The sequence below is a fragment of the Chiloscyllium plagiosum genome, unplaced genomic scaffold, assembly GCF_037043375.1.
Source record: "Chiloscyllium plagiosum isolate Xiang-an unplaced genomic scaffold, Cpla_swu_hap1 HiC_scaffold_51, whole genome shotgun sequence".
Taxonomy (NCBI): Eukaryota; Metazoa; Chordata; class Chondrichthyes; order Orectolobiformes; family Hemiscylliidae; genus Chiloscyllium; species Chiloscyllium plagiosum.
This window is the reverse complement of record NW_028270189.1, coordinates 26,712,072-26,734,139: the sequence shown is the minus strand read 5'-3', so window position 1 is coordinate 26,734,139 and position 22,068 is coordinate 26,712,072. Positions and strand designations below refer to the sequence as shown.

The 22,068-nt window shown below is 44.9% G+C and overlaps 1 long non-coding RNA gene across 1 annotated transcript in view; it reads left to right on the top strand.

Annotated features, from left to right (window-relative positions):
* Positions 1-481: 481 nt before the first annotated feature.
* The window catches only part of LOC148135074 (uncharacterized), a 41,902-nt gene continuing 20,315 nt past the window's right edge, over positions 482-22,068 (top strand). The window contains exons 1-2 of the long non-coding RNA XR_015755546.1: positions 482-598; positions 17,863-17,974. This is a non-coding gene — a long non-coding RNA (uncharacterized LOC148135074). The remainder of the gene's footprint in view (positions 599-17,862; positions 17,975-22,068) is intronic.

The window sequence follows — 22,068 nt, the reverse complement described above, 5'->3', positions numbered from 1 at the left end:
TAAATTACACCATATCTTATGATGGGAATCAAACCTCCCTCCCCTGAACATTAGCTGAGGTTTTGGACAAATGCCCTAACAATAATGTTACTAGGCCATCACTTCATCTGCTCACTGGTTGCTCATCCCTGAGCACTGATACATGAAGCTAAACACATTCTTCCAACATGACTGTGTGATCCTGAAGTCTTCCAACACTCTGGTGATATCACTCAGTCTCTCTCCATGTGGAATCCCTCACTGTGTGGGTCTAATTGCTGCCTCTGTCAGCGTCTCTCACTCTTCAAATTACTCCAGATCCTGAGCTAACAGAATTCTCTACTCCAGAGAGACGCAACAGCACAGGCCAGGGATGGAGTTTGGGATTTTCCAGATATCTGTGGGGCTCATTTCCATTCTCCTTGTGTAACCCTCACTGCATCAGTCTAATTTCCCATTCTGTCTACCTCTCTGTCTCCTGTAGATACTCAGGAAGTTGCTGATTCAATAGACTTCCCAACTGCTGTGTGTCTCATCCATCACCTCATTGAAGATGGTTGGTCAGCCAGAGAGACAAAGGGAAGAGGGATCTGGAGCCTTCAATAAATCCTGCAGTGAGGTAAGATCACTCACAGTGCACAGAGCAGAAAGCAATGAGAGGGCTCCAAACTTTGGCCATCAAGATATGACATAGATACAGTGCTGGATGGGGAGCACAGTATAGACACACCCCATGCTCAATCACCACATCTACTTTAACTTATGTTGCACTGAAACAGCATCGGGAGATCATAGTTATCAATCCAGGCCTGTGCTGTCTTAGTGAGCATCAGTACAACAGAGGGGTGAGTAGGCCTCTGACGAGAGGTTGGGAATGCTGCCTGGGATCTTTCTGTTCTGTGTTCTCCGTCCAACACTGTACTAAGATTCATTACTCTGCAACACTGTATCTGTGGCAAGGCTTGTGCACCAGTGTCTTCAGTCATTTTTAACTCCTATGACAGTAATTGTCCCTGTAACTTGCTCCATTCCCGATAGTCCCTCCACATAGTCGGAATGTACTGCATTCCAGACTACCTCCCTATTGCTGTGACTTGTTTCAGTGTCTATAACATGCCTTATTTCGGTACTGTAATCCTCTTTAGCTTAATACAGAGTGATACAGAACGGAAACAGAACCTGCCCATGTGACCTAAACTGAACGAGTTTCATTTGCCTGTGTTTGGCCCTTATCTCTTCAAACCTTCTCCTCTTACTATACCTCCCCAAATGTCTTTTCCATGCTGCATTTGTTCTTGTTTCTCCCATGTGCCTGAGGCAGTCTGTTCTGTCTATGCACCATCCTCTGTGGATATTGTTCCCCCTCATCTCCCTCTTTAAATCCTTGCTCTCTCACCTCCTGTTTATACCCTCTAGTTTTGGACTCACCTACCCTTGGTTATTCACTATTCTTAGGGTCACCCCGTGGCCTCCTCTGCCCAAGGGAAATATTTAGGACAATGTTACAAATATCTCTAATGTATGTAACAAAGTGCTGGCCAATGTTGGCAAATGTGCCAAATGCCGCTTTATACATTTATAGGAAGGGTTATTGAGCTGGAGAGGGTTCAGAAGTGATTTATCTGGAAGGTGTGAATTATAAAGAAAAGCTGGATAGGCTGGGACTTATTTCGCTGGAACAGAGGAGGTTGAGAAGTGACCTGATGGAAGTTTGTAAAATAATCAGAGGTATAGATAGAGTTGATGGTGGTTGTCTTTCCATAAAATGGGGAATTTTAAGACACAGGGGCATATTTTTAAGGTGAGAAGAGGGAAAGTTTGAAAAGACATGAACCAATGTTCACCTGTGGAATGAACTTCCTGAGAAAGTTGTGGATGAGGGCATAACTATGACGTTTAAAAGACATTTGGATAAATACATGAATAGGAAATGTTTCGAGGAACTTAGACCCGGATCAGGCAGTGGGACTAGTTTAGTTCAGGATTCTGTTCGGCATCGACTGGTTGGACCGAAGGGTCTGTTTCCGTGCTGTATGACTCTATGACTCGATTTAGGATTACCTTGAGTTAAACAGGAAGTAACAAGCAAATTATGGATGAATACGATTTTTAAAAAAGCTTTACAAATTGGCTGTTTATTACAGTGTGCCACACATCTTTCAATTGTCTTTCCCACAAGGAATAGGCGGCACGGTGGCACAGTGGTTAGCACTGCTGCCTCACAGCGCCAGAGACCCGGGTTCAATTCCCGACTCAGGCGACTGACTGTGTGGAGTTTGCACATTCTCCCCGTGTCTGCGTGGGTTTCCTCCGGGTGCTCCGGTTTCCTCCCACAGTCCAAAGATGTGCACATCAGGTGAATTGGTCATGCTAAATTGCCCGTAGTGTTAGGTAAGGGGTAAATGTAGGGGTATGGCTGGGTTACGCTTCGGCGGGTCGGTGTGGACTTGTTGGACCGAAGGGCCTGTTTCCACACTGTAAAGTCATCTAATCTAATCTAATCGAATTTGAACTCATCTCTTTCTGGGAGGTAGTCTAATCCACAGTCAACTGCAACTTTACTCCATATAGCATGGTCTTCATCCAGCAAATGACAGATGTCTTTAGAACCTGCTCAACTTGATTTGCATGGTGGAGATCCATCACTGTTATCTTTAAGAATGAGAAGCAGCTGTGGTTACTTATTATTTTTGCTTATAGTCAATTTCTGGATCTCTCTCTCTCTCTCTGTTCGACAACCCTGGCCAGAGCCCTTCCATTAACTGTGTTAGTCCTCCATGGTTTGTCTTAACAAAATCCAACAGCTGAATTAAACTCCATCTTTCATTTCTTGGCCCACTGGCCCAGTTGGTCACGATCCCCTTTGATAACCGTATTTACTGCCCACGACACCATTAATTTGATCATCAACAAACTTTCGCAGAATCACTCCTATATTTTCAACCAAATTGTTTATGTAGATGATGCACATCAGTGGGCCCAGCCCTGATCCTTTCTTCAATAATGGAATAAAACCATATTCTTGTCATAGAGCCATACAGCATGGAAACTGACCCTTCAGTTGATACCCACTATAATCTAAAACTAAACTCTTCCCAGCTGCCTGTTGCTGGCCCATATCACTCCAACCCTTCCCTCTTCACCTGTTTATCCAAATATCTTTTAAATGTTGTAATTGTACCCACATCAACCCCTTTCTCAGGAATTTCATTCCACACTCAAACCACCCTCTGTGTAGCAAATTGCCCCGTATCTTTTTTTTTTGAACATTTCTTTCCTCTAACCTTAAAAATGTGGCCCCTCCTCTTGAGACTCCCCAATCCTGAGGAAAAGGCAACTACCATTAAATCGATCTATATACTTTTTTTCCCCCATAAACCTTTATAGCATCATGTCTCAACCTCCAGGCTCCAGTGAAAAAAGACTCAGCCTATCCAGCCATTTTTCAGAACTCAAGCCTTCCATACCCAGCAATATCCTGGTAAATCTCTTCTGAACGCCCTGCAGCTTAATAATATCCTCCCAAAAACTGGGCGACCAGAACTGGACAGAGTATTGCAGAACAGGCCTCACAAATGTCTGTGCAATCTCAACATGACGTCCCAAATCCTCCACTCAATGGACTGAGCAATAGTCAGGCATGCAAAGCACTGTCTTATCCATCCTGTGATTGCAAGCTTCAAGAATGATATACCTGAACCCGGAGGTCCCTCTGCTCTAAAACACTAACCGAATCCTTAACATTAATTGTATAAGCTCTACCCTTGTTTGTTTTACAAAATGCATTACTTCGTATTTATTCAGATTAAATTCCATCTCTAGTTTTTCAGCCCATTCACTCCCTTCATCAAGATCCCTTTGTAATCTCAGAAAACCTCCTTCATTGTCCATGATGCCACCCTCCAGCCTGCCAGCCCATCACACATGGCTGTCAGTAATACACATACCTTTGCTAGGGGCTCCACAATTTCTTCCCTAGCATCCCACAGTGTCCTGTGATACACTTAATCAGGTTCTGGGACTTGCCATAGCTTCGAGTTTTAAAACCTCCAGCACCACCTCTTTTATAACATGCGCTGTTTTCAAGTCATAGAGATATAAAGCATAGAAACAGACCCTTCGGTCCAAACTCGTCCAGGCTCACCAGAAGATCTAATTAAATCCATTCTCTTTTCCAGCATTTGGCCCATATACGTCTACACCCTTTTAGATTAGATTACTTACAGATTAGATTAGATTACATACAGTGTGGAAACAGGCCCTTCGGCCCAACAAGTCCACACCGACCCGCCGAAGCGTAACCCGCCCGTTCCCGTGCATTTACCCCTTTACCTAACACTACGGGCAATTTAGCATGGCCAATTCACCTGACGTGCACATCTTTGGACTGTGGGAGGAAACCCGGAGCACCCGGAGGAAACCCACGCAGACACGGGGAGAACGTGCAAACTTCACACAGTCAGTCGCCTGAGGTGGGAAATGAACCCGGATTTCTGGCGCTGAGGCAGCAGTGCTAACCACTGTGCCACCGTGCCGCCCACCCTTACTATTCAGATGCCCATCCGGATACCTTTTAAATGTTGTAATTGTATCAGTCTCCATTACCTTCTCTCTCAGCTCATTCCATACACACATCACCATGTGTGTGAAGAAGCTGTCCCTTCAGTCTCTCTGTAAACCATTCACCTCTAACCTTAAACCTATGCCCTCTAGTTTTGGAATCCCCATCTTCTGGGAAAAGGCCTTGAATGCTTACTCTATCCATACCGCTCATGTTTATATAAACCTCTGTCAGGTTATCCCTCAGTCTCCGATTCTCCAGTAACAGTAACCCCAGCTTATTCAGCAACAACCAGACAATATCTTGTTAATCTTTTCTGAGCCCTTTCAAGTTTCACAACATCCTTCCTGTAGCAGAGAGACTGGATTTGCAGAGTACTCCAATTGTGGTCTAATGTATTACTCTTGTTCCCTGAGTTCCCCAGTCTTTCTCCACAGTAAGTTCTGGAGTGAAAAAAATGTTTAGGATCTTAGCAAATATCCTGCAGTTCCACACATCGATGGCCTCATTGATCTTTAATGGACACTATTTTGTCCTGAGTTACTTATGCACTCTTAATATACTGATACAATCACTTTTGGATTCCCCTTTCCTTCTCCTTTCCTGTTTTCTACCCAAAGTGTATTCCTACAGCCCCTGTATATCCTCAGGGATTCCCGTGATGCAGCTGGCTATACCTGACATGTGCCCCCTTTTCCTTGACCAGACCCTCAATAGACAGCCAGTGTTTCTGAATGCTGTCAGCATTGAGCTGCGCACAAACAGGAAAATGCTGGCGCTGATCGATCAGTTTATCTCACTTTTAAAATATTCTCACTTGCCAAACTACCCTTTTCCTGTAAATAATTCCCTTCCCCAATCCCATTTTACGATCAAGATTGGTCTGGCCCCATTTTATAACTTGCATTTGTGGACCAGGCCTGTCCTTTTCCAAAGCTATTTTCAAACTACTAGAACTGTGGTCACTTTGGCAAAATGCTTTCCCACTCACATCTCAGTCCCTTTCCCTACCTTGATTCCCAAGTGGAGGTCAGGTTTTGCCCCTTTCTCTTTTCAGGCAATTTACATATTGATTGGGAGTTTTCTGGAACACAATTACCAAATTCCTCCCTTGCAAACGCTGAACACTGGCTGCCCATTCTAGGTTTGGAAAGTTCACAAACCCTACTATAACAGCCTTATTATTATGGTTGATATTTAAGATGTCCCGACATATTTGTTCCTCAGTCCGCCACAGATTATTCGGGGTCAGCTGTCCGATCGTATGAAAGTAATGACCCATTCTTATTTCTCTGTTCCACTAACGTAGCTTCACTGGGTGATCCCACAGGAATATCCTCTCTAAGTACTGCTGTGATGATACATGCAATCAAAACCCACCACCACACATCCTCTCTTGCCTCCCCTTCCTGTAGCATCTCTACCTTGAAACAATGAGCTGCCAGTCCTGCCCCTCCCTCAGCTGTGTTTCTGTAATAGCTATAATATCCCAGTCCCATGTTCCAATCCATGCCTTGAGTTCATCTTCCTTAGCTGTCTGGCCCTTGGATTGAAATTAATGCAGTTTAATCATCAGTTTTCCCCCATTCCCTGCTATGTTCTTGCCTGCCTTGTCTGCTGAAATTGCTGTCTTTAACTCGTGTACCAGCCTACGTTTATTTCAGGTCCAACACCCTGCCAGACTAGGTTATATCCTCTCAAGCATCTCTAGCAATTCACCCCACCAGGATATGGGTCCCTCTCCCGCTCCCAGTTGAGGTGCCTTTCCCACCCTGTCTTCCTGTGCTGACACCTTCAGGGATCTATGGACTTGTCCACCAAAGTCCCTGTATTCCTCAGTACTCCGCAAGGTCCTACCATTCATTATGTCTGTCTTTCGTTTATCGTACCTCTCCCAGAGTATTACCTCATTTCAATCAGAACTAAACTCTGATTAGATTATCATCCGATCGACATCGGGCTGCAGACGGAGACCATCCTCCTCACTGTGAAAAACACCCTCACCTTTCATGTTATCCGCTAACCGACTAATGATACCTTCTGCTTTCATATCCGAGTTATTAATGGTCAATGGTTCCTGCACAGATCCCTGTGGTACACCTGCTGGCGAAAGTATTCTATCCACCAATTTTGCATCCAATTTGCCAACTTGCCTTGGAACCCAGTCCTTTGGACCAGCCTTCCATGTTGGATCTTGTTTAAGGACTTAGTCAAGTCCGTGTAAACCACATGATCTGCACTGCCTTCATCAATATACTTAAGCACCATTTCAAAAAAACTGAACTGAATTCCTCAGACAGTATCTTCCTCTGCCAAATCCGTGATGACTAAACCGAGTTGATCCTTACCTTTGCAAGTGTTGATTCATCCTCACAATTGTTTCCAATAATTTCCCTTCCCCTGCTGTCAGACTATCTGCTCTGTAATTATCTGGCCTACCCCTGCTGCCCTTCTTGAACAAAGGAACCACATTAGCGATCCTCCAGTCATTCAGCACTTCACCTGTGTCCAGCAAAGTATTAAATATATCCACCAGGGCCCCAGCAATCTCTGGGGAATTAGCATGGGGTCAAAGAATGCTGGTCTAGGCAGTGACACCCACATCCCATGAATGAATAAATAAAAATATGTATGTCCCTCCCTACCTCTGCAAACCCCTCCAACTGCAGCAATTCATACTGGCTTTGTTCAGGCCCTGGCCCCTCTCTGTAACACTCTCACCACCTCCAGCACCTTCACCTCTCCATGTTCGTATCGTGTCAATAAACTTTGACAATGATTCCTCTTCCCATTGCCCTCCTCCTGCAAGCAGACCCATTGCAATCCCTTTAAAACTTACTCTAAAACTCTCTCTCACTTCAGGATGTTAAGTACTTTGTGGTGATCGTCTCAGCCTCATAATCTAATATGATCCATTTTGTCCTGAGTGAGGGACCGGTGGGGATTTCTTGCTGAGGTTTGGTCTGTTTCAGTGGAATGTCCTTTTGTTGAGTATTTTACAAAGCTCCTTCAAATGTTTTCCACTGTTCATTTACAGGCACATATTTCAGTCTGTTTCGCCTCTTTACTTTGGTCACTTCTCCTCCCCAACTTATGTAATTGGCTGTTTTTGTTTCTAGGTGTAGCTTGTCCTTTCTGTGTTTCACTTTAAAACTTTATATTTCTTTAAACTGCACTTTATCGCAATTTCCCAGAGGATCTCTCCAGGTGACATTACTCATTCACTAAGTTTTATCACAACAGTCGCTCAGAGACAGTTACGTCCCTCGCCAGTTGCACAATGTGTTATTCTAAGAAACACTGAAAACTAATTCTCTGAACTCCTCTTCCAATATCACTGTTGTCAGTGTGATTGTCCCAGACTTTGTGAATATTGACCTTTCACTAAATGTTCACCATGCCTTTATTAAAAATTCCAAGGAATTCCTATTTATTGCAGTGACGAGCCATGAAATGCTGTTCGGTGTTTTAAAACTGTTCTGCTGCTTGTTTCCTTGGCAAGTATTAGCCAGAATTTACATTCAGACTGACTCTACTTCATGATCTGATGCCAAATGCTTTCTCTGTAATGCCTTTCTTACCCATTATTGTTAGCGTTGCCCATTTTGTCTGAGTTTCCACAAGGTTATGAACCATTGAATATTTATGTTCCACTTTTTGTTCGCCCTGGAACCACATCTCCCTGGTGATAAATCCCTTTTATCTCTGTGTCACAAATCCATCTACCTTGTTGCAGAGACCTTTTCCATTAATAAAAAACATAATTTACTCGTTCCCACAATTTCCTGTCACAAATGGATTTGCTGATCTACAGTTTTAGTTAAACTTTGTCCCATCCTGTTCCTTTCTGTTGTCTTCAGTCACATTTCCATGCTGCTCTGATGCTTCACGTTTTCTCTTTGGATTTGGAAAGCTCCTTTTATCTGAAGCCTGTCCCTGCATCCTCTCTGTCAGTTTAAAGCCCTGTCCATAAATCTACCAACATGATTGGCCAGCACACTGGTCCCAGCACAGTTCCAGTGGAACAATCTGAATGGATTTTTTTTAAAAATCAGGTATGGGATGTGGGTGTCTCTGGCTGACTAGCCTTTATTGCCCATCCCTTGCTGCCCTTGAGCTAAGCAGCTGGCTCGCCCATTTCACAGAGTAATTGAGAGGCAAACACTTTGCTGTGGCTATGATGTGCAGACCACATGAGAGTGAACTGTTGTCTTTCTCTGGGCCGCCTAGAGTATAAAAATACCTGGACGGAGGGCAATTTTTCAAATGTGTCCAAGTAAGATTCCTAAATCAATATGCAGAGAGCCCTACTCTACTCAGGCAGGTGCAACACGAGGCCTTCCCTCAGAAAACAAGGTTGGGCAAGTGACTGAAGTGTCATTTGAAGAGCACTTTGGGTCCAGTGCCCACAACTGTCTTCGTTTTAACATAGTTATGGAGAAAGATTAGGAGGTCCACAGATTGAAGAGGAAAACTGGAACAGGGCCAGGTTTCGGGCCATTCTGCAGGCTCTGGCCAGCGTCAATGCTGTGAATATAAAATTGCACAATGCCCAGTTATTATCCAACTCGCTTTGGAAGCGCTCGTGATCACTGAAACAGATGAAAGGCTTAAACTAAATTTGTTTGATATTATATTCCATGACACTGCCATCCTGTTGCTATAAATTCTGTACCTTAGGATTGTGCTCCACAACCACCTGATGAAGAAGCAGTGCTCTGACAGCTAGTGCTTTCAAATAAACCGGTTGGACTGGAACTGAATGTCGGGTGATTTTTAACTGTGTACATCCCAATCCGACACCGGCACCTCCACATTATGATTCTAATCGATCGGGTGGGTCTGTTTGAAGGAAAAGGAACAACTGGCAAATTGGAGGCTTTTCAAAGTGTGATCTCAAGAATCCAGGGCCAGTATGGCCCCATTGGGATAAAGGGAAACGCTGGCAGGGTTAGGGATCGTTGGCTGATGAGGGATAATAAGGCTCTGGTCTTGAAATGAAACTGCATGCATTGGGTTTAAGCTATCCATATCTACGTAAACTCTTCTATTCTTAAAGACACGATCAATCTGTGGAGACCCTACGATCCTCTCAGTCCCCGTAATACTCTTAATCTGCAGAAGTCATTCCAATACCTGTGACTCTTCCAGTCCAGCTCCTACAAGACCCACCATCTATGTGATATATTTTCATTGCCAGCACCCACCCTGTCAATGTAAGCTCCTCCAATGTTTCCATCCATCTGCTCATTTCCATAATCTTCACCAGATCTTCCATGTGTAAAAATCACGCTCCCCTACAACCCTTCCCACTTTAACCAATCTGGAGGAAGTTACTAATGCTGCCTAATCTGTGAACTGTCTCCAACCAAAATTCATCACCTGGAAAATCTGTATGATTCCTCACCCTCCATGTCTAAATAAACTGCAGAACCTAAGCCTTCCTGTTTCTATAAACATCTTCAGTCACGACTACCCTCCATATGTCTATTTGTTTTTCCAATCTGTACAACCCACGTTTTCTCTGTAATCTGCTCCATTCAAATGAAACATCCCTGTCTGTGTAAAACACCCCATTCTACCAACATCCTTAGCCCTGTAAACTGATCCATTCCTCCCGACCTCCCCATCTCCATGAGCACCGGTAGGCCCTATACCTCTCCACATTTCTGTAACACCCTGTGGGTCTATGCTCCTCCGTCCCTGTGAAAGCACCTCCAGTCCCCACACCCCTCCCAGTCTGGGTCATCTGCTCCAGATCAGACCATTGCTGTCTCTGTTACCCCATACAACTTTAGCAACGCCTCCTATTTGTGTCACTTCATTCAAATCGCATCCTCTCCCGCTTCCCGAAACCTCTTGCTGCCATCATAACCCTTGCTATTTAGAAAATGGAATAGCACATTCCAGTACAAGCCCTTCCGCCCTCAATATTGTGCTGACCGTTTATCCTACTCTGAAGATGAAACAAACCTATGTACCTTACATTTTACTATCATTGATGTGCCTATGCAAGAGTTGCTTAGATGTCTGTAATGTGTCTGAATCTACTACCATGGCTGGCAGTCCATTCCAAGCACGCACCACACTCTGTGTAAATAACATACCAGTCCCTTCCATGCCGACAGAATATCCCAACCCAATCTAGTCCTACCTGCCAGCACCTGGCCCATATCCCTCTGATATCTAAGCTAAACCTTCCGCCAGTTACCTTAAACTTATGTCCCCTTGTGATAGCCATTTCGCCATGGGAAGTAGTCTCTGGTTATCCACTCTATCTATGCCTCTTATTGCCTTGTACACCTCTATAATGTCACCATTCTTCCTCCCTCGCTCTGATCAGAAAAGCCCTAGCTTCCACAACCTACCTTCTATGGGCATGCCATCCAGTCCAGACAGCATCCTGCTAAATCTCCTCTGCACTGTCTTTAAAGCTTCCACATCCTTCCCATAATGAAGCGAACAGAACTGTTCACAATATTCGAAGTGTGGTCTAACTGGGGTTCGGTAGAGCTGCAGCAAAATCTCACATCTCTTAAACTCAATCCCCCTGCTACTGAAAGCCAACACACCATCCGCCTTCTTAACAGCCTGTCAACTTGCGTGGTAACGTGAAGGACACAGGATCCCTTTGTGCTTGCACGCTGCTAAGAATCCTGCCTTTAACCACGTAAAGGCTTTCTGCAGAATCCTCCAATCTAAAACTATCCCTATCTTTGTAAGTTCCTCCAGTCCCTACAACACTCATAAACTGTGAAACCTCCTCAAGTCCATATATTCCTAATGTCTGCAAAATTCTCCCGTCCTGATGTCCCTCCACATCTTTGTAACCCCCAAAATCCTCCAGTGCTCTTCTGGGGAACATTGCAGAGGAAGGAGGAGTTGGAGGGTCTGGGCCATGTTACGAGGTATGAAGTGCTGCAGAACCTGGAGGATGGGACAGGGGATGGCTTGTGGAACCTGGAGAATATTATGATTTGAACCACAGGTAATTTTTGTTTGGACCATTCAGCCGATCTTACAGTCATAGAGATGTACAGCATGGAAACAGACCCTTCATTCCAACCCAGCCATGCCGACAGGGTATTCCAACCCAATCTAGTCTCACCTGCCAGTACCTGGCCTATCTCCCTCCAAACCCTTTCTACTCATATATCCATCCAAATGCTTCTTAAATGTTGCAATTGTACCATCTGTAAGATTGGCTGAAAGATCCAAACAAACATTTGAACCCGTGGTTCAAATCATAACATCCTCCAGGTTCCACAACACATTCATGGTCCCATCCTGCAGATCAGATATCCCAACCCAATGTAGTCCCACCTGCCAGCACCCGGCCCATCTCCCTCTAAACCCTTCCTATTCATATACCCATCCAGATGCCTTTTAACTGTTGCAGTTGTACTAGCCTCCACCACTTCCTCTGGCAGCTCATTCCATTTACGTACTATCCTCTGCATGAAAAAGTTGCCCCTTTTTATCTTTTAAATCTTTATACTCTCACCGTAAACCTCGCCCTATAATTCTGGACTCGCGCACCCCAGGAGAAAGACTTTGTCAATTTTCCCTATCCATGCCCCTCTTGATTTTATAAACCTCTATCAGGTCACCCTCAGCCTCCGACTCTCCAGGAAAAACAACCATCACCTGTTCAAAGTCTCCCTATAGCTCAACCCTGGCAACGTTGTTGTAAATCTTTTCTGGACCCTTTCAAGTTTCACAAAATCCTTCCGATCGGAAATAGAACAGAGTTGCATGCAGCATTCCAAAAGTGGCCTAACCACTGTCTTATACAGCCGCAACATGACCTCCCAACTCCTGTACTCAATACTCTGACTAATAAAGGAATGCATACCAAGCGCCTTCTTCGCTATCCTAACTACCTGTGACTCTACTGTCAAGGAACTCTGTGTTTCATTTGAAAGATTGCATAGACAGGTAGAGTGGCCCGAGGCCTTCTGGGTAATGCTAGTTCAGTCTATGCTGGTAGGCAGAGCCAGTGAAGTATTTGCAGCACTGTCTGATGAATGGTCGAGAGATAATGCACATGTCAAACAGGATATTTTAAGTGCTAATGGATTGCTCATGAAAGGGAAGCCACTACAATTCCCTTTACTGTACGATCGCTATCTGTCAAAGCTCCTTCAGGTCTATGTCCTCCGCATTGTTGAAACCTGCTCTCACCATTATTTCCTAACATTGTTGAGTCTCTAAAAGCTTCCCTCTCAGGTTAATCTCCTCCACTGCATACAACACTTCTAGCCTGTGTAATCTCTTCAATTCTTTCAGTTCCTATATACCTATGTGTTGGTGTGACTGCTTTGTGGCCATTGTATCCTCATTTATATCTGCAAAAGGCTGTGCTCACTGTTGCACATCCTATGCTCATAAGTGAATCTGGTCTCTCACAAGCCTCTCTACGACTCTCTCCTCCAGTCTCTACAAGCTTCTCTATCCCTGTCGTATCTTGCAGCATGCACACCACTCTCTCTCTCTCTGACGTACCTTCCAGTGCATAAATTCATCTCTCCTTCTAACTGTATCCAGTCTACACCTTCATCCCTGTCTGTGCAACATCCTCCAGTCTATATCCTCCTCTCTATTGCTGCAGCATTCTCCAGCTTATATCATCTTCCATGTGCTTGCAACATTCTCCAGTCCATACTACCCACCCTTTCCCTGTAATATTCTCCAGTCCATACCATCCTCCCTATCACTGTGATGTTCTCCAGATCCAACAACCGTTGTTAAATGTACCACATCCTGGAATCCTGTGAATATTTCTACGCCCTGATCAACATAGTCCATGTAACGATCCACTACCCTATACACATCCCTATCTCTGGAATCTAGTCAAAGACGCTTTATCTCTCTAACTTCCTCCAAACAATAAAATGTTTTCTCCTGCGAACATTCTGTAGCAACTGTAACCATGTTTAACCCTGCAACATTGTTGCGCCCCCAAACATCTCTCGCACTCTGTGACCTCTATCCATCCCTCAAAGGCCCTCTCTCAGTGACACGCGCCATGCATTTGCAACAAGGCAGATGGAATGACAGCATTAACTGAAGGGAACAGATATGATCGAACTGTTATTGTGGAGGTGTGGCTGCAGCATGACCATGACAGCAATGTGATTATTGAGGGGTTGTATGGATTTAGGCAGGGTCAGCATCAAACCAAACAAGGTCCTGTTTTGTTGTGAAGAAAGGATGCAGTCAGTGCATTAGTGAGACAGCCAATTTAATCTGGGAATCAAAATATAGAGTCATTTTGAATGGACAGCTTCCAAATAGCAAGGGGGATCTGGAAGATCAAATCACAATCCATGCTCGTTGGTAAGTTGGATACAATATTTTCTTGGTGATTGTAGTCTGAGGCATGTAGAGTGGTCACTTTCTGATTGGATGTCTGTGGTCAATGATGTTTCACAAGGATCAGTGCTGCGATGTCTGTGTGTAATTTATATCTGTGATTCAGATGAAAAGGTCAGCAGTTTGAGTGGTAATTTTGCAGACGGCATTTGGAAAGGCATGTAATGATTAGGGATAGTTAGGGGAATTGTGGATAGTGAGGAAGAGTGTTCAAGGTTGCAGCAGTGTGTCGATCAGCTGGAACGTTGGGCAGAGATGTGGCAAATTGAATTTCATCGGGACAGGTGTGAAGTGATGCATTTATGAAGTCAAATAGAAGAGAGAATTACACTAATTGACGAGTTGGAAACATTGATAAACAGAGAGACATTGGAATCAAATCCATAGCTCCCTAAAAATAACGACAAGACAGGATGTGGTGGTAGAGGGGGAGAATGGTATGCTAACATTTATTGGGCACAGTATTGAGTACAGTCGTTTGCATGTCATGTTGTGACTGAATGAAACTTCATTCGGCCATGTTTGGAAGGTTGCGTGTCGTTCTCATCGACATACCACATGAAGGATGTGGAGGTTTTGGGGAGGTTGCAACAGAGGGTTGGCAGAATATTGTCTGGATGAGAATGTGTTTACTGTAAGGAGGTTGGACGCAGTTGGATTGTTTTGCGTGAGTTTCGGAGACTGAGGGGTGACCTGGTACAGTTATATAGCATTAGGAGAGGCGTGAATAATGCGGATACTTGGAATCCTCCTTCCAATGTAGAAATATCAAATACTAGGGCGCATCGGTTTAAGGTGAGAGTGAGAAGTTTTAAGTAAGAAGGATGAGGCCAGTTGTCTTTATCGAGAGGGTGGAAGCTTCCCAGGAGGTGGGACAGGTGGCAACGAGAGCAAACATTTGAAGGGCATTTAGACAGAAACATGAACAGGCAGAGAATAGAGGGATATCGCCCATGTGCAGGCAGATGGGATTAGTTTAGAATAGCATCATGGTCAGCACAGCCATGGTGGACCGAAGGGCCTATTACGTTGCTGTACTGTTCGATTTTCTAACTTAACGATATCGACCCTGTCAAAGTCCCTCAGAATCCTGGATGTTTCATTCAATTTCTCTCCCATTCTTCAAAACCCAATGGGTTCAAGGTCAATCTACTCCACCTCTTCTCATTGGAAAATCCCACCATCTCCAGGATCAGCCGAGTGAACCTTCCCTGGCCTGGCTCTGTACAAGAATATATTTCCTTCGGGCACGCATACTGTTCATTATAATCTAGGTGTGGTCTGACTTGTACCTTGCATCGTTTTAGTAAGACCTCCCTATTTTTAGACTCCGTTCCCTTTGCAATAAATGGCAACATTTGATCTGCCTTCTCTGTGACCTGTTGATCCTGTCAGCTACCTGTTTCAGATTGATTCACAAGGATTCCCAAAACCCTTTGTGCAGTCAGTCTGAAACCAAACGGTGTTAGCCTGACAGTAAGTCGGGAACGTGCTGGAATGTGCTATAAAGAATATGACAATAAATGAGGGGAATATATTTAAATCCGATGGTTTCTATATTTTGGTGTGGCCTTAAATGGCAGATAGATAAGGGTGGGGGAAGCTAGTTGCGGTAGAGGGATATTTGAAATTTCAGAAGCATTTTGACAAGTTTCAACAAGGGCTAAAAATTAGCTCGGGAGAGAATAGGGCCCCTGAAAGGTCAATGAGGCTGTCTGTGTGGAATCACTGCTGATGGGTGAGATACTGAAAACATATTTTGCGTTCGGATTTACTACCGAGAAAGACATGGAAGCTCGGGAACTTAGGAAAATACATAGTGATGTCTTGAAAAGAATTCACATTGGAGAAGAGGAGGTGCTGGATGTCTTAAAATGATAAAGGTTAGATAAAACCTTGGGACATGATCAGATGTATCCCAGCGCCTTGTGAGAAACGAGGGAGAAAATTGCAGGGCCCCGGCCTGAGATATTTGCATCATCAACCCATCAACAGCCACTACAGACCAGTGAGACTGATGCAGGAGTGGTAAGTTGTTGGAGGAGATTCTGAGGGAAACGATCATCATGCCTTTGGAAAGGGAAGGACAGATTAACGATCGTCAGCATGCCTTTGTGCACGGGAAATCATGCCTCAAATGTGAGTGTGGAGGTAGACAAGTGAGAGATCAAAGGAGAGCAGTACACGATGTCCACATGAACTTTATCAAGGCCTTTGACAAGGTTCTGCTGGCAGACAGGATAGTAAGTTTAGATCACACATAACCAGGGAGCGCTACACCAACTGGATACAAAACAGATTGACGGTAGGTGACAGAGCATGTTCATAGAGGGTTGCCGCTCAAACTGCAGGCCTGTGACCAACGATGTGCCATGGGGTTCGGTGCTGGGTCACTGTTGTGCATCATTTATATAAACAGTTTGGATGATAACACAGGAGTCATGGTTAGCAAGTTTGTGAGTGAGACTGAAATTGGTGATAATGTGGACAGTGAAGAGGGTTATCGAAGAGTACAATGGAATCAACTGTACTGCTAGGCCAGTGAGGTTAGGAATAGCAGGTGGAGAAATGCAAGATGTTGTATTGTGGTAAAGCAGACCAGGCTGGACTTGTACAATTAATGTTCGGGCCCTGGGTACTGTTGTCAATCAGTGACCCAGGGACACAGGTACACAGTTTTTTGAAAGTAGCGTCATGGGTAGACAGGCTAGTGAAGCAGGCGCTTGGGATGGTTCCCCTTCATTGGGCAGAGCATTGAGAGTATGAGTTGGGTGTATCTGTACAGGACATTAGTGAGGCCTCTGTATAAGCATTGTTGATTATCTGGTAAAAATCAACTTGTTCACGTATGTCCATACGGAGGGACAACTGGCATTCTTACATGGTCTGGCTTACATGTGACTCCAGTCCCACAGCAATATGGCTGATTCTGAGCTGCCTCTGGGCAATTAGCAGTGGGGTAATGCATACTGGTCCATCCGGTGACATCCTCAGACCATGAATGAATCAATGAAAATACAGATGTCCATCCCTACCTCTGCAAACAGCTCTAGCTGCAGCAATTCGTACTGGCTTTGTAACATTGTTCAGGCCTTTGTCCCTCTCTGTAACACTCTCACAACCTCCAGCAGCTTCACCTTTCCCTGTTCCGATCATCTCATTAAACACTGGCAACGTTTCCTCTTCCTGCTGCACTCCTCCCGCTCGGAGACTCCCTAGCGATCTCTTTAACCAATGTGTCCGCATTTCTAAACGTTGGCTTCTTCAGAATTGATAGGTTTTTTTTCATCTCTTAATCAACTCTGGTAAGTCCTGGACCAAGATCGTCCAAAGTGGGGGAGGAGCATTGGGAAGGTGTTGAGCACTTCGAGACTTTCTGTGGGGAAAATGGGAATCCAGGAGAAAACAGCACAAGGAGTACGTGACCACACCAACGCCCCACCCACCCCATTCCCATGGTCACCTTCTGCAATAGAGTGTAACAGAATCTGTGGAAGGCCACATCGGTCTGTACAGCCAACTCCAGAACCCACCCCGACCCCCCCACCGAGAGTGGGAGAGAGTCAGCCTCGTCTGTGACCCACCGCCAAAGAGATGATGAGATAGGAAGGTTGAATCCCCTCACAATTATCCCAGTGCCTTTGTTACAAATTCAAACAATTCCCTGTTAATGCAATGTCTAATAATGTGATATCACTCAGTATCTCTCCATGTGGTATCCCTCGCTGTGTCAGTCTATTTGCTGCCTCTGTCAGCATTTCTCCCTCTTACAGATGGTCTGAGATCCTGAGTCAACAGAATTGTCCACTCCACAGAGACGCAGCAGCACGGGCAAGGGATGGAGGCTGGGATTTTCAAGATCTCTGCTGGACTCAGTGCCACTCTGCATAAGTTATCCCCATTGCATCAGTCTAATTTCCCATTCTGTCTATTTCTGTCTCATGCAGGTAATCAGGATCTTCCTAACTCCTGTCTCATCCATCGCCTCATTGAAGCTGGTTGGTCAGCCAGAGAGAGATGGAGAGGGAGATCTGGTGCCTTCAGTAAATCCTGCAGCCGGTAAGATCGCTCACAGTAAACAGTACAGCGTGGAGGTAGTTGACTTCTATATTCTGACCTGGAAGACCGGGCATAGATGCAGAGCTGGGCAAGGAACAGCAACATTCTAGGCTTCATTCCCACCATCTTGTGAGGGTCCTGCTTTCACCTTTGCTGTACTGGTCCTCAATGCGACAGCACAGGGGATCGCAGGCATCAATCCTGGCCCATGCTGTGTTAGTTATCTCTGTAATATTCTCAGTCCCGATAATCCTTCCTCTGTTGGAATCTCCTCTAGTCCACACAATTCTCTCTGTCTTTGTCCCTGACTCTGTCAGGTTCTCCAATCCCTAACACACTAATTCCAAAACTTCTCCAGTAGATACTAAATTCCTTCATCCCTGTAAACCCTGACAGTCCTGTCTATCCCTGTTAGCTCCTCCCACCAATACCACCCTCGATGTCAATGTATTTGTCTTTAACCTTTCCATCAGTCCCTACCTATGTAATCTTCTCCAGCTCCTACAACCCTTCCTTAGTTGTGAAAAGTTAGTAATCTCCTTATCCTTCTCCAATTCTTTGATCTTTATCTTGTTTAATTTCGCCCTCAGTCCCGGCACTATACCCCTCCCGACCACAGGAACCTCTTTCAGTTTGTGTAACCCTCCCCTTTTGTGTAACTGTCTCCAACCCAGTAACCTGGCATTCTCCATTGTCTTTCTATCTCTGTAGTCTCCAAAACCTAGAAACCGCCTTATATCTGTAAACGTCTTCTGTCACTACAACCTTCCATATCTCTGTTAGTATACACAATACTCTCCTAGATTAAACAGCTCTCTGTCTGTGCCTGTCAGGCTCCCTGCCTCTCGCTACATCCATCCCTATCCCTATCTCCAGAATCTAATCCAGCTCCCTCTATCTCTGTACGTTCCTCCAATCCCCAAACCCCTTTGTCCCACTGACATTCTTGACCAGATGTAACACCGTTTTACTCTAACATCCTCGAGTCCCTGTAAGTCTTGAGTCTCTGTAACCTCTACCAATCTGTTCAACCCCTCCCCCTCCACCGCCACTACTGAGGCATGACTCCCTGTATTCGCCATAAGGCAGATGGAATGACAGTGAACAGATATGATGGAACATTCTTTCTGGAGATTTAGCTGCAGAATGACCATCGATGGGAGGTGAATACTGAAGGGTTGTTTGGATAGAGTCATAGAGTCAGAGAGATGTTCAGCATGGAAACCGACCCTTCTGTCCAACCATCCATGCTGAGCAGATATCCCAACCCAATCTAGTCCCAATCGGCAGACTAGGCAAAAAGCCAACAAGTTGTGAAGGAAGGATGAGGTTAATGCATTAATGAGACAGTCATGTGGATTTCAATATGAAAAGTGGAGCTGAGAATAACCAAGCAGCAGCAACTGTTAACAGGAATTCTTTTATAGGCACCAAACAGTGATGGGAATGTCAATATGGTTACAGTCAGGAAACTGAATATACTTATGGCAAGGGCAGTACAGTAACTGTGTCTGACAGTGGTCTCCGTGCCAACTGATGCAGCAACGAGACTGTTGGATTAAATTTGTTGGTGTGAATATAAATGGCAGGATTGTAAGGGTGTGGGAGGGGTGTAGCAGTATAGGGGATATGGTGCATTTGAATTATCAGAAGCCTTTATGCAAGCTTTAATAAGGGCTAAAGAGTAACTTGGGAGAGAATAGGGTACCTTTAAAGATCAATAAGGTCACCCATGTGTGGAACCAGAGCAGATGGGTGAGATATTAGACAAAACAGTCTTGTCAGTATTTACTGTGGCGAAAGATATGGAAGCTTGGGAACTTGGGGAAATAAATAGTGATGTCTTGGAAAGAATCCTCACCAGAGAACAGAAATTGCTGAAATCTTGAAACAAATAAAGGTAGATCAGTCTTCAGTAGCTCATTAGGTCGATCCTAGAATATTGTGGGAAGCTCGGGAAGAGATTACAGAGTCTCTAACAGAGATATTTATATTATTAACAGACACAGTGAGATGTTGGAAGACTGGAAGTTGGCTAATGCTGTTCCATCATTTCTGGACTGCAGGGAAAAGCCAGGAAATTACAGCCCCGTGAGACCAGTGATGGGGAAGTTGTTGGAGGAGATTTTGAGATAAAGGAGCTCCTTACACTTACAAAGGCAAGAGCTGATTCGAGATGGGCAGCAGGGCTTTGTGAGTGGAAAATCATGTTTCACAAACCGGATTGACTCTTCGAGGAGGTGGCCAAAGATAGATGAAGGCAGAGCAGTCAACGTTGTCCACATGGACTTTGGCATCTGATCAAGAGGAAGAAGGAAGCTTACTTAAGGTTGAGGAAGCAAGGATCAGACAGGTCTCCAGAGAGTTACATTGGATGGCACTGTGCCTCAGTGGTTAGCACTGCTACCTCATAGCACCACGGACTCCATTTCGATTACAGCCTCAGGCGACTGTCTGTGGGGTGTTTGCGCATTCTCCCTGTGGATTTCCTCCAGGTGCTCCGGTTCCCCCCCCCCCCCACAGCTCAAAAATGTGCCAATTCGGTGGCTCAGCCATGCTAAATTACCCATAGTGTTCAGGAATGTGTAGGTTTGGCGCATTAGTCAGAGCAAATGGAGAGTAATAGGGTGGGGGAATGGGGCTGGGTTGGATACTGTTTGGAGGGTTGATATGGAGTTGTTGGGTCAAACAGCCTGTTTCAACACAGTAGGGATTCTCTGAAGGTACCATGAAGGAACCGAGAGATATCATGAGGGCAACTAGAAGGAGGCATGAAAAAGCATTGTTGGGAAGGATTAAGGAAAACCGCGAGGCATTCTCAACTTATGCGAGGAACAAGAGCAAGGCCAGAGTGAGGATAGGGCCGGTCAGGGATAGTGGAAGGAACTTGTGTCTGGAGTCACAGGAGGGAGGGGAGGTCCTTAATGAATACTATGCCTCAGTATTCACTGCTGAGAGGGACCTTGTCGTTTGTGAGGACAGCGTGAAACAAGCTGATGTACGTGAACAGGCGGATGTTAAGAAGGAGGATGTGCTGAGAATTTTGTGAAAGATAAGGATAGATAAGTCGCTGAACCAGACTGGATGCGTCCAAAGTTACTACAGGAACCGAGGGAGTGGATTGCTGCGCACCTGGTGATGACCTTTGCAGTCTCACTGTCTACTGGAGTCGGACCAGATGATTGGAGGCAGGAAAATATTATTCCCTTGTTCAGGAAAGGGAATAGGGATAATCCTGGGAATTGCACACGTGTCAATCTTATGTCTGTGGTGTGCAGATTATTGGAGAGGACTCTGGGAGACAGGATTTATTATTCCTTGGAAAACCATAGTTTGATTGGAGATAGTCAGCATGGTTTTGTAAGGGGCAGGTCATGCCTTACAAGTCTTATTGAATCTTTTGAGAATGTGACAAAACATCTTTATGGCTCATTCAGAAAGTATGGAGGCATGGGGTACAAGGAAACCTGTCTGTCTGGATACAGGATTACTGGCCCACAGAAGACAGAGGGTGATGATTGATGGAAAGCAATCATCCTGGAGCTCAGTGACCAGTGGTTTTCTGCAGGGAGAGGTTACAGGACCTCTGCTCTTTGTGAGTTTATGAATGACTTGGATGTGTGATTGAAAGAGGGGTTAGTAAGTTTCCCGATGACACCAAGGTTGGTGGAGTGGTTGATAGTATGGAGGGCTGTTGTAGATTGCAACGGAACATTGACAGGATGCAGAGTTGGGCTGAGAAATGGCAGATGGAGTTCAATCTGGGAAAAGTGTGAAGTCATTCATTTTGAAGATTGAATTTGAGTGCTGAATACAGAGTTAAAGGCAGGATCTTTGGCAGTCTGGAGGAACAGAGAGGGATCTTGGGTTCCAAGTCCCTAGATCCCTCAAAGTAGCCACCCAAACTGATTGACTTGTTAAAAGCAATATATTGTGTGGGATTTCATTAGTTTGGGGATTGAGTTTTAAAGCTGTGAGGTTATGCTGCAGCTCTATAGAGCCCTCGTTCGACAATACTTGGAATATTGTGTTCAGTTTTGGTCCCTTCATTGCAGGAAGGAAGTGGAAGCTTTAGAGAGGGGAAAGAGGAGATT